Below are 16,307 nucleotides of genomic sequence, written 5' to 3'. Positions count from 1 at the left end.
TTGGAATCTCCTTCCCAGACACCTTTCCAACTTTTAGTGACAGAGTAAAGGGGGGTTGACTGCTATTAACAAGTGATTAAAAGACATGCGACAGCAGATTTGTGGAAGATACAAAAAACAATGAAACTGTCTCTTCCCAACGCCTTTCCTTTTACCAAATTCCATTTTCAAAGCTAACCTTTAAAAAGAAACAGACTTGAAGATAACAACTTACTTTAAAGCCACCTAAAAATCACCTCGAATAACCAAGCTCTCGAGATTTAGTAGTAAAAGGTAATAGAACATTAGATCTGGAAAGGATATTAGAGCGTTTAGTGAAAACAACCTGCGTTGCATCTGACTCCAGGTCCAGTGCTCTTTCTACTCTGAGCTGCTGCTTACCAGGAAGTACCATCTTTTTAAAAATCAATGAATGATATCCCAAACATTTTAAAACATATGTCAAATTTGAGTTAGAATAGTTAACATTTCACAGGAATTCAACTGGTGCTATATATTATACATAATACATTATCCTGTTAAATACGTTGACTATTAAACAGACAAGGAATTATGAATCTTTTGTCATACAGTATTTCTCATTCAGTGGAATCCATCGTGTCCACAGTTTCAAAGCGGTAATGAATAGTACTAGGGCAGTTGGGGATGTCAGCTGGGACATTTAAAAATAGCTTTATTATACAGAAATGGATATTATAATATATTCACTAAAATTGGATTCTAACAATTCAATAAGCTTCTAATGGATTAATTTAAATAGTCCCCCAAACTGTGCTGTACCGGGATTTGATTTGTATACCATCTGTTGCAGTGCACTTGGTTTTACTTGATTGTCAATGAGAAATACTACTTTCAAATGCCTTCATGATTTTGTCCATATGCTAGACTTAGGATTTTTTACTTCTTATCCCTCTGAAATTATTATCCTGAAGTTACCTTTCTCAGGCATCTGTTTGCTGGGAATCTTCATATAGAAGACATTAATATTGTCTTGGGGAGTTGTTGACAGCAATAAATTAAAATAAAAAAGGAGTGTATGATTTCCTCTTTCTAAACTGTACCACTGATTTTCCCATAGGAATACTGGGCAGACATGTGGGTGGAAAACCCGACAACTGACAGCCTATTAGTTTAAGACTTTTTTTTCTTCTTCTCCCTCCCACCTTTTTTTTTTTCCAACTCCTGGGATTTGGCCACAGGAGAATGAAACTAAAAGCTGTTCCATTTCTGAGCATTTTTCCTTTTGCAGTCTTCGCGCTCCAGTTTCTTGGAAGACTACTTTGTCAGAGCAAACTTCCTTTCTTCATCAAGGTTGAGTTCCAGTATAAATTGCTCTCTTTGTGTAGGAGAAGAACACTATGAGAAACTCTGAGGCGGGGAGAAGGAAGCGAAATTCAAAGAGAAGCTGCAATTGCTTGATGAAAGTCTAGCTAAGTGACTTCAGGGCACATTTGACCCCAAACTGTCTCCCAGAGCAAATCTCTAGTTGTAACTGCAACTAAACTGTCTCCCAGAGCAAATCTCTAGTTGTAACTGCAACTAAAGACAGAAATATTTCCACTCCCTTGTTTGACTCAGAGGCTAGGCTGCAGTAGGAATCCCTTTCTTTGGAAGCTGCCCTGGGCTAAGTTCTACTAGGTTGATATAGTTTGACTTGGGGCGAGGTCCGTAATCCCAATGTATTTCCCCCATCTAGGTTCTTTGTTAGAGTCATTTTTCCTTACTGATTTCAAACATGATAAAGCAGTTTAACCAAATCATACAGAAGTGTGATTTACACTGTGATTTTATCCAGGCAGAAAATAGAGTTTGGGGGTTCGTGTGTGTGTTGAGGTGTGTGTGGGGGCCTAGGGTGGATGGAGGCAAAGGGCAAGGAAAATGGAGTTGAGAGGCTGAATAGCCCTGCCTACTTCACAAAGTTCTGCAGTTGCAGGCTAGGAGGGTAGAAAAGCTGATAGAGGGATCCAAAAGGTTTAAGAAGGATGTGATAGGCTCTCAATCTGAGAGCACAGTATCCAGGATATACTTCTTTGCAGGCTCCTCTATGGCCATAGCTTCAGTTAGGGTTCCAACGAGAAATAGATAGCACACTTGACAAAATGGAATAATTGGAAGAGAATTTATTTACAAAGAGATTACTTATAAATGTGTAGATGTAGGGAACCGCAAAGAATAGCATAATAACCCAGGCTAGTATAAGCTAAACTCTAGCCTTCCCCAGACCCTAAGGGACAACGGTAGGAAGTGGTTCCCAGAGCCCAGAAGGACTGAGTTGTGCCCAGTTGACTGCTTTGAGAGGAGTGGCGACCTTGTTGGAGGACTAAGTTAGCTCTAGGTGACCTTGTAGGTGGGGAAATAGGAGAATAAATACTTCGACTTAATTTTCCTCCCTCCCTATGATCTCCTGCTGGTAATTCCCATTGCCCAAAATCAACCAAAAGTCAGAGGACAAGGAAGCCCACCCGTGTGGTCCATACAGGTCAGCCTCCCAAGGAAAAAAGCAGGGTGGAAAAGGGTAGAAAGTGCATTTGGAGGGGCAAACAAAATACCTAGCACAGCCACCAAGATTTTGAGATTCTGAGGACAGACTCCTCAGAGCCTGATACAGTGCTGGAACTATCTAAAAGGAATTTACTGAATCACATAACTGAAAAGTCCAAGAACTCTAAGATGTCATTAGGAACCAGTCTCTCTCCATCTCTCTATTCTGCTTTCCATCACATTGGCTTCATTCTCAGGCTCCACAAATCAAGATATGCATGATGGCTGCCAGCATTGCCAGGCTGACATCCTTAAAGGCTAATTCCCCTTTGAAAAGATAGCTTCTCTTCCCTGATAGTTCAAATAAAAATTCTGAGTCTCTCATTGGCTTGAATTGGACTCTGTGTCCATCCCTGAACCAGCCTCTGTGGCCACAGGGGGAAACTTCTCTAGTTGGCCAGGCTTGAGTCACATGCCCAGCCCTGGATCTTGGGGTGATATCAATACCACTCAACCTGCCTGGAAGGAAAGTCAGGGAGAGGTGATCCTCCTGAGGAAAACTGAAGTGTTGTTACCAAAGAAGGGTGTACGGATGGGAAGTGGAAGATAGAATAGATGTTCACTACATTTTGTCAGTGTCCTGTCAAATCCTATACCTACTTATGGTTATATCTGAACTTTTAGACTAAAATCTTTTCAAATTTTTAACATTAAGATCTCCAAAGAACAGTCCTTTCACTCTACTCTGGCATTTTGTCAACACCTTCTGCTTGGAAGAAAAGGAAGGTGGAAAGAGAGAGAAAGAAACCATCTTGATTTGTTCTACTTTGTCATTACCAAAGAGAATTCCAAAATTTAAATCTGCATTCAGAGTCTGGCTTCCATAAAACATTTTCTTCCCGGAATAGAATGATATAACCTTCATAAAACAGTTAACTTGAATCATAAAAGTATCTGACTTGAATCAGAACAAACATGTTCACAAATGAGATGCAGGAGGAGGGTCACATCCTTTCCCTTCTCTCCAATCCTCTGGCTGATGATATCATCTTGTATATAGAAAATCCTAACCTCCTAGAGAAATAGAAATAAAAACAAAAATTAACAACTGGGACCTAATGAAACTTAAAAGCTTTTGCACAGCAAAGGAAACCATAAACAAGACAAAAAGACAACCCTCAGAATGGGAGAAAATATTTGCAAATGAAGCAACTGACAAAGGATTAATCTCCAAAATTTACAAGCAGCTCATGCAGCTCAATATCAAAAGAACAAACAACCCAATCCAAAAATGGGCAGAAGACTTAAGTAGACATTTCTCCAAAGAAGATATACAGACTGCCAACAAACACATGAAAGAATGCTCAACATCATTAATCATTAGAGAAATGCAAATCAAAACTACAATGAGATATCATCTCACACCGGTCAGAATGGCCATCATCAAAAAATCTACAAACATGAATTGCTGGAGAGGGTGTGGGGAAAACGGAACCCTCTTGCACTGTTGGTGGGAATGTAAATTGATACAGCCACTATGGAGAACAGTATGGAGGTTCCTTAAAAAACTACAAATAGAACTACCATACGACCCAGCAATCCCACTACTGGGCATATACCCTGAGAAAACCATAATTCAAAAAGAGTCAAGCACCCAATGTTCATTGCAGCACTACTTACAATAGTCAGGATATGGAAGCAACCTAAATGTCCATCAATAGAGGAATGATAAACAAGATGTGGTACATGTATACAGTGGAATATTAGTCAAAAAAAAGGTTCTGACGAACCTAGGGGCAGAACAGGAATAAAGACGCAGACATAGAGAATGGACTTGAGGACACGGGGAGGGGGAAGGGTAAGCTGGGACAAAGTGAGAGAGTAACACTGACATATATACACTACCGAATGTAAAATAGATAGCTAGTGGGAAGCAGCTGCATTGCACAGGGAGATCATCTCAGTGCTGTGTGATCACCTAGAGGGGTGGGATAGGGAGGGTGGGAGGGAGACACAAGAGGGAGGGGATGTGGGGATATATGTATACGTATAGCTGATTCACTTTGCTATACAGCAGAAACTAACACAACATTGTAAAGCAATTATACTCCAATAAAGATGTTTAAAAGAAAAAAGACTATGACAGCTAAGGAACAAGTTCACTAAGGTCTCAAGATAAAACATCAGTATAAAAAAATCAGTTGTGGGACTTCCCTGGTGGTGCAGTGGTTAAGAATCTGCCTGCTAATGCAGGGGACACGGGTTTGATCCCTGGTCCAGGAAGGTCCCACATGCCACGGAGCAACTAAGCCCGTGTGCCACAACTACGGAGCCTGCACTTTAGAGCCCATGAACCACAACTACTGAGCCCTCGTGCCACAACTACTGAAGCCCGTGTGCCTAGAGCCCCTGCTCTGCAACAAGACAAGCCACTGCAATGAGAAGCCCGTGCACCACAACAAAGAGTAGCCCCTACTAGCCGCAACTAGAGAATGCCTGTGCACAGCAACAAAGACACAATGCAGCCAAAAATAAATAAATAAATTTGTTAAAAATAATAAGAAGATTTTTAAAAATTTAAAAATAAAAAATCAGTTGTCTTTCTCTACACTAGCAGTGAACAATTCAAAATGAAATTAACAAAATAATTCCATTTACGATAGAATAAAAGAGGAACAAAATACTTAGAAAAAGACTAACAAAAGAAGTGCAAGACTTGTACACTGAAAACTACATAATATTGTTGAAATAAATTACAGAACTAAATAAATGGAAAAACACTGGTGTTCATGGATTAGAAGATTAATAGTGCTAAAATGGCCATACACCCCAAATTGATCCACATATTCAATACAAACCTTTCAAAACTTCAACTTCCTTTCTTCTTTAGAAATTAACAAGGTGATCCTAAAATTCATACGGAAATGTAAGGAACCCAGAAAAAACGAAGTAATCTTGAAAAACAAAAATCTAGAAGACTCATACATCCCAATTTCAAAACTTACTACAAAACTAGAGTAATTAAAATAGTGTGGTATTGTCAAAAGGATAGGCATATAGATCACTGGCATAGAACTGAGAGTCCAGAAATAAACCCACACATCTATGGCCAATCGATTTTTCAGAATGGTGCTACATCCATTCAATAGTCAAAGAATAGTCTCTTCAACAAATGGTGCTGGGACAATATACATGCAAAAGAATGAATTTGGATCTTTACCTCACACCATATACAGAAATTGGCCCTAAATGGATCAAAGATATAAGAGCTAAAACTATAAAACTCTTAGAAGAAAACCTAGACTTAAATCTTTGTGACCTTGGATTAAACAATGGTTTCTTAAATATAATGCCAAAAGCACAAGTGACAAAAGAAAAATAGATAAATTTGACTTCATCAAAATTAAAAACTTTCGTGCTTCAAAGGACACTATCAAGAAAGTGAAAATACAACCCACAGAATAGAAGAAAATATTTGTAAATTATATATCTGATAAGGTAGGGGTCCACAACCTCCAGGCTGTGGACCGGTACCAGTCCTTGGCCTGTTAGGAACCGGGCTGCACAGCAGGAGATGAGCAGTGGGTGAGCAAGCAAAGGTTCATCTGCTGCTCCCCATCGCTTGAATTACTACCTGAACGATCCCCCCCACCCCTTCCGCCCCTGATCCGTGGAAAAACTGTCTTCCAAGAAACCAGTCCCTGGTGCCAAAAAGGTTGGGACCGCTGTGATAAGGGACTAGTATCCAGAATATATAAAAAACTCTTACAACGCAACAGTAAAAAGACAACCCAATTTAAAATGTGCAAAGAATCTAAATAGATATTTCTCCAAAGGAGATATACAAATGGCTAATAAGCATATGAAAAGATGTTAAGTATCATTAGTCATTAGGGAAATGCAAATCAAAACCACTATGAGATACCATTTCACATCCACTACAATGGTTAATAATAATTTTTCTTTAAAAAAGAACAGTAAGAAGTGTTGAGGATATGGAGAAGTTAGAACCTTCATACACTGTTGGAGAGACTATAAAATGGTGAAGCCACTTTGGAAAAACAGTTTGGCAATTCTTCAAAAGGTTAAACATAGAGTTTACCAAATGACCCAGCAATTCCACTCCTAAATATACATGAGAGATAATTAAAAACATATGTCCACTCAAAAACATGTACACAAATGTTCATAGCAGCGTTATTCATAATAACCAAAAAATGGGAAGAACCCAAATGTCCACCAACTGATGAATGGATAAACAAAGTATGACGTATCCATACAATGGAATATTATTCAGCCATAAAAGGAATGAAATACTGATGCATGCTACAGCATGGATGAATCTCAAAACATTATGTTAAGTGAAAGGAGCCAAACACAAAAGGCCACATGTATGATTCCATTTGTATGACATGTCCAGAATAGGCAAATCCGTAAAGACATAAAATAGATCCGTGGTTGCCAGGAGCTGGAAGGAGGGGGAATGGAGAGTGACTGTTAATGGGGATGAGAATATCTATCTATCTATCTGTCCGTCTATCCATCTATATATAGAGAGAGGGAGAGAAATTTCTGGGTCATATGGTAATTTTATGTTTAACTCTGAGGAACTGCCAGACTGTTTTCCAAAGCAGCTGCACCATTTTACAGTCCCACCAGCAATGTATGAGGGTTCCAATTTCTTTACACCCTTGGCAACGTTTTTACTATTTTTTTTTTATTAGAGCCATCCCACTAGGAGTGCAGTGGCATCTCATTGTGGTTTTGATTTGCATTTCCCTGATGACTAATGACTTAGAGCATTTTTTTTTTCTTGTGCTCATTGGCCATTTGTATATTTTCTTTGGAGAGATGTCTATTTAGATCCTGTGCTCATTTTTAGTTTGGTTGTCTTTTTACTCTTGATTTGTTAAAGTTATTTATATATTCTGGATACTAGACCTTTATCAAATATAAGATTTGCAAAAATTTTCTCCCATTTTATGGGCTGTCTTTTCAATTTCTTGATGGAATCCTTCAAAGTACAAAAGTTTTAAATTTTGATAAAGTCCAATTTATCTATTTTTTCTTTTGTTGCCTGTGTTTTTGGTGTCATACCTAAGAAACTCTTTCCTAACTGAAGGTCATGAAAATTTACTCCTATATTTTCTAAGCGTTTTATAGCTCTAGCTTTTACATTTAGATCTATGACCATTTTGAGTTACCACACTCTTAATTACTATAGCTTTGTAGCAAGTCGTGAACTCAGGAAGTGTAAGTCTTGCAACTTTGTTCTTCTTTTTAAAGATTTTTTTTCTTTTTAAAGATTTTTTTGGCTTTCCTGCATCCCTTTAATTTCCATATACATTTTTTGATCTGCCTGTCAATTTCTGCAAGAAAGGTTATATTTCAATGGTTGCTTTAGAGTTTATACCAGGTTTTCTTAATCTCAGCATTGTTAACTTTTGGGGCCAGGTAATTCTTTGTTTGGGGGACTGTCCTGTGCATTTTGGAATGTTTGGCAGCATCCCTGGCCTCTATCTAATAGATATCAGTAGTATCCCCTTCACTTTTGGAAACCAAAAATGTCTCCAGACATTCCTAAATGTCTTTTGGGGGTCAAAATCACCCCTGATTGAGAACCACTGGTTTAGGGTATATATATCTTTAACATCACAATCCACCTTCAAGTTATATTATACTACTTCACATACTGTATGTGAACCTTACTGTAATACTTCCATCTCTCCCCTGTGGGCCTTTCTGCTATTGTTATCATACATTTTACTTATTCATATATCATAAGCCCCACAACACATTGTTATTATTTTTATTTAAACAGTAAACTATTTTTAAAGATTTAAATAATAAGAAAAATTCTTAATATTTAATTATGTAGTTACCATTTCCAATTCTCTTTATTCCTTTGAGTAGATCCAGATTTCCATTTTCATGCTGCTTGAAGGATGTTCTTTAATGTGTTTTATAGTGCACAACTGCTGGTGATGGTTTGTTTCAGCTTTTGTATGCCCGAAAGTCTTTATTTTTGCCTTTTTTTTTGAAAAATATTTTGATGAATATAGAATTCTTGATTAAGAGTGCTCGCTTTCACTTTAAAGATGTTGCTTCACTGTCTTCTGGCTTTTGTTTCTTTTATAAATTTATTTATTTATTTTTGGCTGCGTTGGGTCTTCATTGCTGCGTGCAGGCTTTCTCTAGTTGCAGCGAGTGGGAGCTACTCTTCGTTGCAGTGCGCGGGCTTCTCATTGAGGTGGCTTCTCTTGTGGAGCACAGGCTCTAGGAGCACCGGCTTCAGCAAGGGCTTCAGTAGTTGTGGCATGTGGGCTCAGTAGTTGTGGCTCATGGGCTCTAGAGCACAGGCTCAATAGTTACGGTGCATGGGTTTAGTTTCTCCACGGCATGTGGGATCTTCCCGGACCAGGGCTCGAACTCGTATCCCCTGCATTGGCAGGCGGATTCCTAACCACTGCACCACCAGGGAAGTCCCTGCCTTGTTTCTTCAAGAAATCTGATGTCAACCTTTGTACATAACATATTTTTTCTCCTGCTGTTTGTGAGATTTTCTCTATATCACTATTCTTAAGCAACTTGATATTATATGCCTGGCATAGTTTCCATGTTCCTTGTGCTGGGAGTTCATTGATCTTCTTGGATCTGTAAGCTTATAGTTTTCATTAAATTTTGAAGTAACTCAGCCATTATTCCTTCAAATATTTTTTCAGCTACCACTCCCACCCCATCCTCTCCTTCAGGGACTCCAAATACACATATATATTGGGTCACTTAAAATTTTCCCACAACTCGGCGCAGTGGTTAAGAATTCACCTGTCAATGAAAGGGACACGGGTTCAATCCCTGGTCCAGGAAGATCCCACATGCCACGGAGCAACTAAGCCCACGAGCCACAACTACTGAGTCTGCATTCTAGAGCTCACGAGCCACAACTACTGAGCCTGCGTGCCATAACTACTGAAGCCCGTGCACCTAGAGCCTGTGCTCCGCAACAAGAGAAGCCAACGCAGTGAGAAGCATGCTCACCGAAACGAAAAGCAGCTCCCACTCACTGCAACTAGAGCAAGCCCTCATGCAGCAACAAAGACCCAAGGCAGCCAAAAATAAATAAAATAAATAAATTTATTTTAAAAAAGATGGACTGAAAAAAAATTTCCCACAACTCACTGATACTCTGATCCTTTTTTCAGTCTTTTTCTATCCATGTTTAATTTTGAATATTTTCTATTTTCATATCTTCACTAATATTTTCCTTTACAACTGGTAACCTATAGTTAAGCTAATACAGTGCTTATTTCATCTCAGATATTGTAGTTTTCATTTCTACAAGTCTGATTTGGGTTCTTTTTATATCTTCCATGTCTCTCTTTTTATGTTCAATATTATGTTCATAATATTTCTTTATAATCCTTTTAATGTCTGCATGAATCCATAGTGATGCCTTTTCTCTCATTCCTGATATTAGTAACTTGTGTCTTATTGCTTTTTTTCCCTAGAATCTGGCTGGAGGTTTATCAATTTCATTGATTTCCTTAAATACCAGCTTTTAATTTCATTGATTTTCTTCTATTGTTTTGCTGTTTTCTACTTCATTGATTTCTGTTCTGATTTGTATTGGGGTTTTTTTCTTATTATTTTGGGTTTAATTTGCTCTTATGTTTTTGGTTTCTTAAAGTGGAAGCTTAGATCACTGAATTGGGAACTTTATTCTTTTCTCGTGTAAGTGCTTAGTTCTATGAATGTCCAAGGATATTTAGATTTAAACATGTCATGTTTACATTTCCCTCTAAGTAAGTTATGCTTTAGCCACACCTCAAAAATTCTAATATATTGTGCTTTTATTTTCATTCCCTTCAAAACACTTTCTAATTTCCCTTTTGATATCTTCCTTGACTCATGAATTATTTAGAAGTGTATTATTTAGTTTCCAGATACTTGGGGATTTCCAGATATCTTACTGTGATTTCTAATTTAATTCCATGGTGGTGAGACAACATACATATTATTTAAATAATTTGCATTATAGGTATTAATAAAAGTCTGTTGAATAAATTAATTTCAATTAAATATACCTGACCAAAAAAACCTGCAAATAAATAATTTAAAATACATTAAAACTTGTTTTATAACTCAGAATATTGTCTATCTTGGCAAATGATCACTTCAAATATGTATTCAGATGTTTGTGGGTGTAGTGTTCTATGAATATCAATTAAGTCAAATTGATTAATCATATTTTTCACGTCTATATGTTTACTGATTTAATAATTGTTTAATAATTGTTCAGTTATTACGAGAGTGGTGTTGAAATCGCTGACAATAATTTGTTTGGATTTGTCTATTTTTCCTTTCAGTTCTAAGTTTTTGCTTCATGTATTTTGAACCTCTGATATTAGTTACATAAAGATCTAGGAATGCTATGTCTTTTTTTTCCCTTTTATTTTACTTTATTTTTTATTGAAGTGTAGTTGCTTTATAATATCGTGTTAGTTTCAGGTGTAGAGAGGATTGTTATGTCTTTTTGATGAATTGATCCCTTTATCATTATGAAATGACTTTGTTTTTCCCTGGTAATATTCTTTACTCTGCTATCTACTCTGCTTGAAATTAGTGCAGCCATTTCAGCTTTATTTGATTAGTGTTAGCATGGTGTAATTGTTTCCTGTTCTTATACTTTAGCCTATTTATGTCTTTATATCTCAGGGGGTTTATTGTAGACCACTCATAGTTGGGTCTTTCATATTTTTCATCCTGACAATCTCTACCATTTAACTGAGTTGTTTAGACCATTTATATACAATGTGATTATTGATTTGGTTGTATTTAAATCTACCATCTTGCTATTTGTTTTCTGTTGGTCCCATCTGTTCATTGTTCCCCCTTTCTTTTTTTTTTCTGTCTTCTATTGGAATTAATTGAGTTTTTAAAATGATTCTACTTTATTGACTTATAGCTATATTGCTTCATTTATTTCTTGTGTGTGTGTGTGTTTTTAGACATTGCTTTAGGGTTTCATAGTAGATATCTTTAACTTATCACTGTCTACCTTCAAGTCATATTACACCACTTCATGTATAGTATAGGAACTTTACAACAATTAACCTCCATTTCATCTTTGTGTTATCATACATTTTTCTTCTATGTATGTTATAAACACCACACTTCATTGTTATTATGTTTGCTTTAACCCTTATCATTTTTCTGTTCTTAACATGACTTTTTTTTTAAACATCTTTATTGGGGTACAATTGCTTTACAATGGTGTGTTAGTTTCTGCTCTATAACAAAGTGAATCAGTTATACATATACATATGTTCCCATATCTCTTCCCTCTTCGTCTCCCTCCCTCCCACCCTCCCTATCCCACCCCTCCAGGCGGTCACAGTGCACCGAGCCAGTACCCCTGTGCCATGCAGCTGCTTCCCAATGGCTATCTACCTTATGTTTGTTAGTATATATATATATATATTAACATGACTTTTAATAGCTAAATAGTATTATGTACTATCCAGAGTATGGATGCATCAAAATTTATTTAATCAATTCCAAATTGTGCATTAAGGTTGTTACCTGTTTTTCCCTTGATATTCAAAATTATATAGCAATGAACATTCGTGTGCTGAAATCTCTTTGCACACTTCTGATTATTTCTTATTTTTTTGCTGTGGCAAAAAAAATACACACAACATAAAATTTACCATCTTACCATTTTTAAGTATATAGTTCAGTACCATTCAGTAAATTCACATTCTTGTGAAACAGATCTCCAAAACTTTTTCATCTTACAAATCTGAAACTTTGTGCCCATGAAACAACGCTTCTTTTCCCATTTCCCCCAGCCTCTGGTAACAACCATTCTACTTTCTGTTTCTATGAACTTAGATATCTCATATAAGTGAAATCATACAGTATTTGTCTTCATGTGGCTGGCTTATTTCACTTAGCATAATGCCCTCAAGGTTCATCCGCGTTGTAGCATGTGACAGAATTTCCTTCCTTTTTAAGGCTGAATAATATTCCATTGTATGTATATTCCACATTTTGTTTACCCATTCATATGTTGATGAATATTTGGGTTATTTCCACCTTTTGGCCATTATGAATAATGCTGCTATGAACATGGATGAACAAATATCTTTTTGAGACCCTGCTTTCAATTTTTCAGGGTACATACCCAGAAGTAAGATTGTTGGATAATATGGTACTTCTATTTTTAATTTTTTAAGGAACCTCCATATTGCTTTACATAGCAGTTGCACCATTTGACAATCCCACCAACAGTGCACAAGGGTTCCAATTTCTCCACATCCTTGTCATCAATTGTTATTTTCTGTTTTGTGATAGTAGCCATGCTAATGAGTGTGAGGAAGCTCATAGATCTGTGCTTCATTAGGGTTGATGTCTAGAGTTTTATTTTGTTCCTTTGATTGGGCCATGTTTCCCTGTTTCTCTGTATACCTTGTAATTTTTTGCTGGGCTTTGGGCATTTGAAAAACAACCACTTCTCCCTATCTTTAAGTGCTAGCTTCTTGCAAGGGAAGACCTTCACCAAGCATCCCTGCAGGAGGTTCTAGGACCTCTCAAACCTTTTCTGATCTCTTGCTCCCCCCCGTGTCTACCTGCAGAACTACAGCCCTAATATGCTGTTCTCTATTCTCAGAAGCTTCCAAACTCTGGCGCTGGTCCCATCAGTGTTCTGAGTCAGGCAAGAGAGAAACTCGCCCCTCTGGCAGTCTCAGACAAGTCAGAATGTTGGAAATATGGTCCATTTTTATTCCTTCTGGAGGGAGGAGCTCCAGTATGGAGGGTTTCCTCCTGGTTACTCTGTACTATGCAGAACAGGGGGAGTGACATGAATGAGTAAACAAAAATGCCACGAATTTTCCTACCCTTTCACTGGAATCCCTCTTGGTTTTATAAGGGCCTAGTTGCTGTAGCTTCTCAACTGGTATCTAGAGTTCTCACAGAGGTATTCTGGTCTGTGTGTTACTGTTAACACAGTGTTTCTGTGGGGAAAGAAGGGTCTGTAGCTTCCTAGTCCACCATCCTGTACCCTTTGCCAATTTTTTTTTTAAGTGTGAGTCCCCCTTCTGCCTCAGACCTTCAGTTCCCCTTTGCAGAGACAATCACTGTGGTGGGTTTTTAAAAAATATTTATTTATTTATTTATTTGGCTGTACCGGGTCTTAGTTGCGGCACGTAGGATCTTTAGTTGTGGCATATGGGATCTTTAGTTGCGGCATGTGAACTCTTAGTTGCAGCATGTGGGATCTAGTTCCCTGACCAGGGATCAAACCTGGGCCCCCTGCACTGGGAGTGTGGAGTCTTAGCCACTGGACCACCAGGGAAGTCCCCTTGTTCACTTTGCCCTTTTAAAAAAAAAACATCTTTATTGGTGTATAATTGCTTTACAATGGTGTGTTAGTTTCTGCTGTATAACAAAGTGAATCAGTTATACATATACATATGTCCCCATATCTCTTCCCTCTTGCATTTCCCTCCCTCCCACCCTCCGTATCCCACCCCTCTAGGTGGTCAAAAAGCACCGATCTGGGCTTCCCTGAGGGCGCGGTGGTTGAGAGTCTGCCTGCCGATGCAGGGGACACGGGTTCGTGCCCCAGTCCGGGAAGATCCCACATGCTGCAGAGCGGCTGGGCCCGTGAGCCATGGCCGCTGAGCCTGCGCGTCCGGAGCCTGTGCTCCACAATGGGAGAGGCCACAACAGTGAGAGGCCCGTGTACCGCAAAAAAAAAAAAAAAAAAAAGCACCAATCTGATCTCCCTGTGCTATGCGGCTGCTTCCCACTAGCTATCTATTTTATGTTTGGTAGTGTATATATGGCCCTGCCACTCTCTCACTTTGTCCCAGCTTACCCTTCCCACTCCCCATATTCTCAAGTCCATTCTCTAGTAGGTATGCATCTTTATTCCTGTCTTGCCCCTAGGTTCTTCATGACCATTTTTCCCCTTATATTCCATATATATGTGTTAGCATATGGTATTTGTTTTTCTCGTTCTGACTTACTTCACTCTGTATGACAAACTCTAGGTCCATCCACCTCACTACAAATAACTCAATTTCATTTCTTTTTATGGCTGAGTAATATTCCATTGTATATATGTGCCACATCTTCTTTATCCATTCATCTGTTGATGGACACTTAGGTTGCTTCCATGTCCTGGCTATTGTAAATAGAGCAGAAATGAACATTGTGGTACTTTACTCTTTTTGAATTATGGTTTTCTGAGGGTATATGCCCAGTAGTGGGATTGCTGGGTCGTATGGTAGTTCTATTTTTAGTTTTTTAAGGAACCTCCATACTGTTCTCCATAGTGGCTGTATCAATTTACATTCCCACCAACAGTGCAAGAGGGTTCCCTTTTCTCCACACCCTCTCCAGCATTTATTGTTTGTAGATTTTTTGATGATGGCCATTCTGACCGGTGTGAGGTGATACCTCATTGTAGTTTTGATTTGCATTTCTCTAATGATTAATGGTGTTGAGCATTCTTTCATGTGTTTGTTGGCAATCTGTATATCTTCTTTGGAGAAGTGTCTATTTAGGTCTTCTATCCATTTGTGGATTTGGTTGTTTTTTTAATTTTTTTTTTATATTGAGCTGCATGAGCTGCTTGTAAATTTTGGAGATTAATCCTTTGTCAGTCGCTTCATTTGCAAATATTTTCTCCCATTCTGAGGGTTGTCTTCTTATCTTGTTTATGGTTTCCTTTGCTGTGCAAAAGCTTTTAAGTTTCATTAGGTCCCATTTGTTTATTTTCGTTTTTATTTCCATTTCTCTAGGAGGTGGGTCAAAAAGGATCTTGCTGTGATTTATGTCATAGAGTGTTCTGCCTATGTTTTCCTCTAAGAGTTTGATAGTGTCTGGCCTTACATTCTGGTTTTAATCCATTTTGAGTTTATTTCTGTGTATGGTGTTAGGCAGTGTTCTCATTTCATTGTTTTACATGTAGCTGTCCAGTTTTCCCAGCACCACTTATTGAAGATGCTGTCTTTCCTCCACTGTATATTCTTGCCTCCTTTATCAAAGATAAGGTGACCATATGTGCCTGGGTTTATCTCTGGCCTTCCTATCCTGTTCCATTGATCTATATTTCTGTTTTTGTGCCAGTACCATACTGTCTTGATTACTGTAGCTTTGTAGTATAGTCTGAAGTCAGGGAGCCTGATTCCTCCAGCTCCGTTTTTCGTTCTCAAGATTGCTTTGGCTACTCGGGGTCTTTTGGGTTTCCATACAAATTGTGAAATTTTTGTTCTAGCTCTGTGAAAAATGCACTGGTAGTTTGATAGGGATTGCATTGAATCTGTAGATTGCTTTGGGAAGTAGAGTCATTTTCACAATGTTGATTCTTCCAATCCAAGGACATGATATATCTCTCCATCTATTCATATTGCCTTTAATTTCTTTCATCAGTGTCTTATAATTTTCTGCATATAGGTCTTTTGTCTCCTTATGTAGGTTTATTCCTAGATATTTTATTCTTTTTGTTGCAATAGGAAATGGGAGTGTTTTCTTAATTTCACTTTCAGATATTTCATCATTAGTGTATAGGAATGCAAGAGGTTTCTGTGCATTAATTTTGTATCCTACAACTTTACCACATTCATTGATTAGCTCTAGCAGTTTTCTGGTAGCATCTTTAGGATTCTCTATGTATAGTATCATGTCATCTGCAAACAGTGACAGATTTACTTCTTTTCTAATTTGGATTCCTTTTATTTCTTTTTCTTCTCTGATTCCTGTGGTTAGAACTTCCAAAACTATGTTGAATAATAGTGGGGAGAGTGCACATCCAT

This window comes from Lipotes vexillifer, unplaced genomic scaffold, assembly GCF_000442215.2.
Source record: "Lipotes vexillifer unplaced genomic scaffold, Lipotes_vexillifer_v1.1 scaffold681, whole genome shotgun sequence".
Lineage (NCBI taxonomy): Eukaryota > Metazoa > Chordata > Mammalia > Artiodactyla > Lipotidae > Lipotes > Lipotes vexillifer.
Note: the sequence above shows the minus strand (reverse complement) of the source record.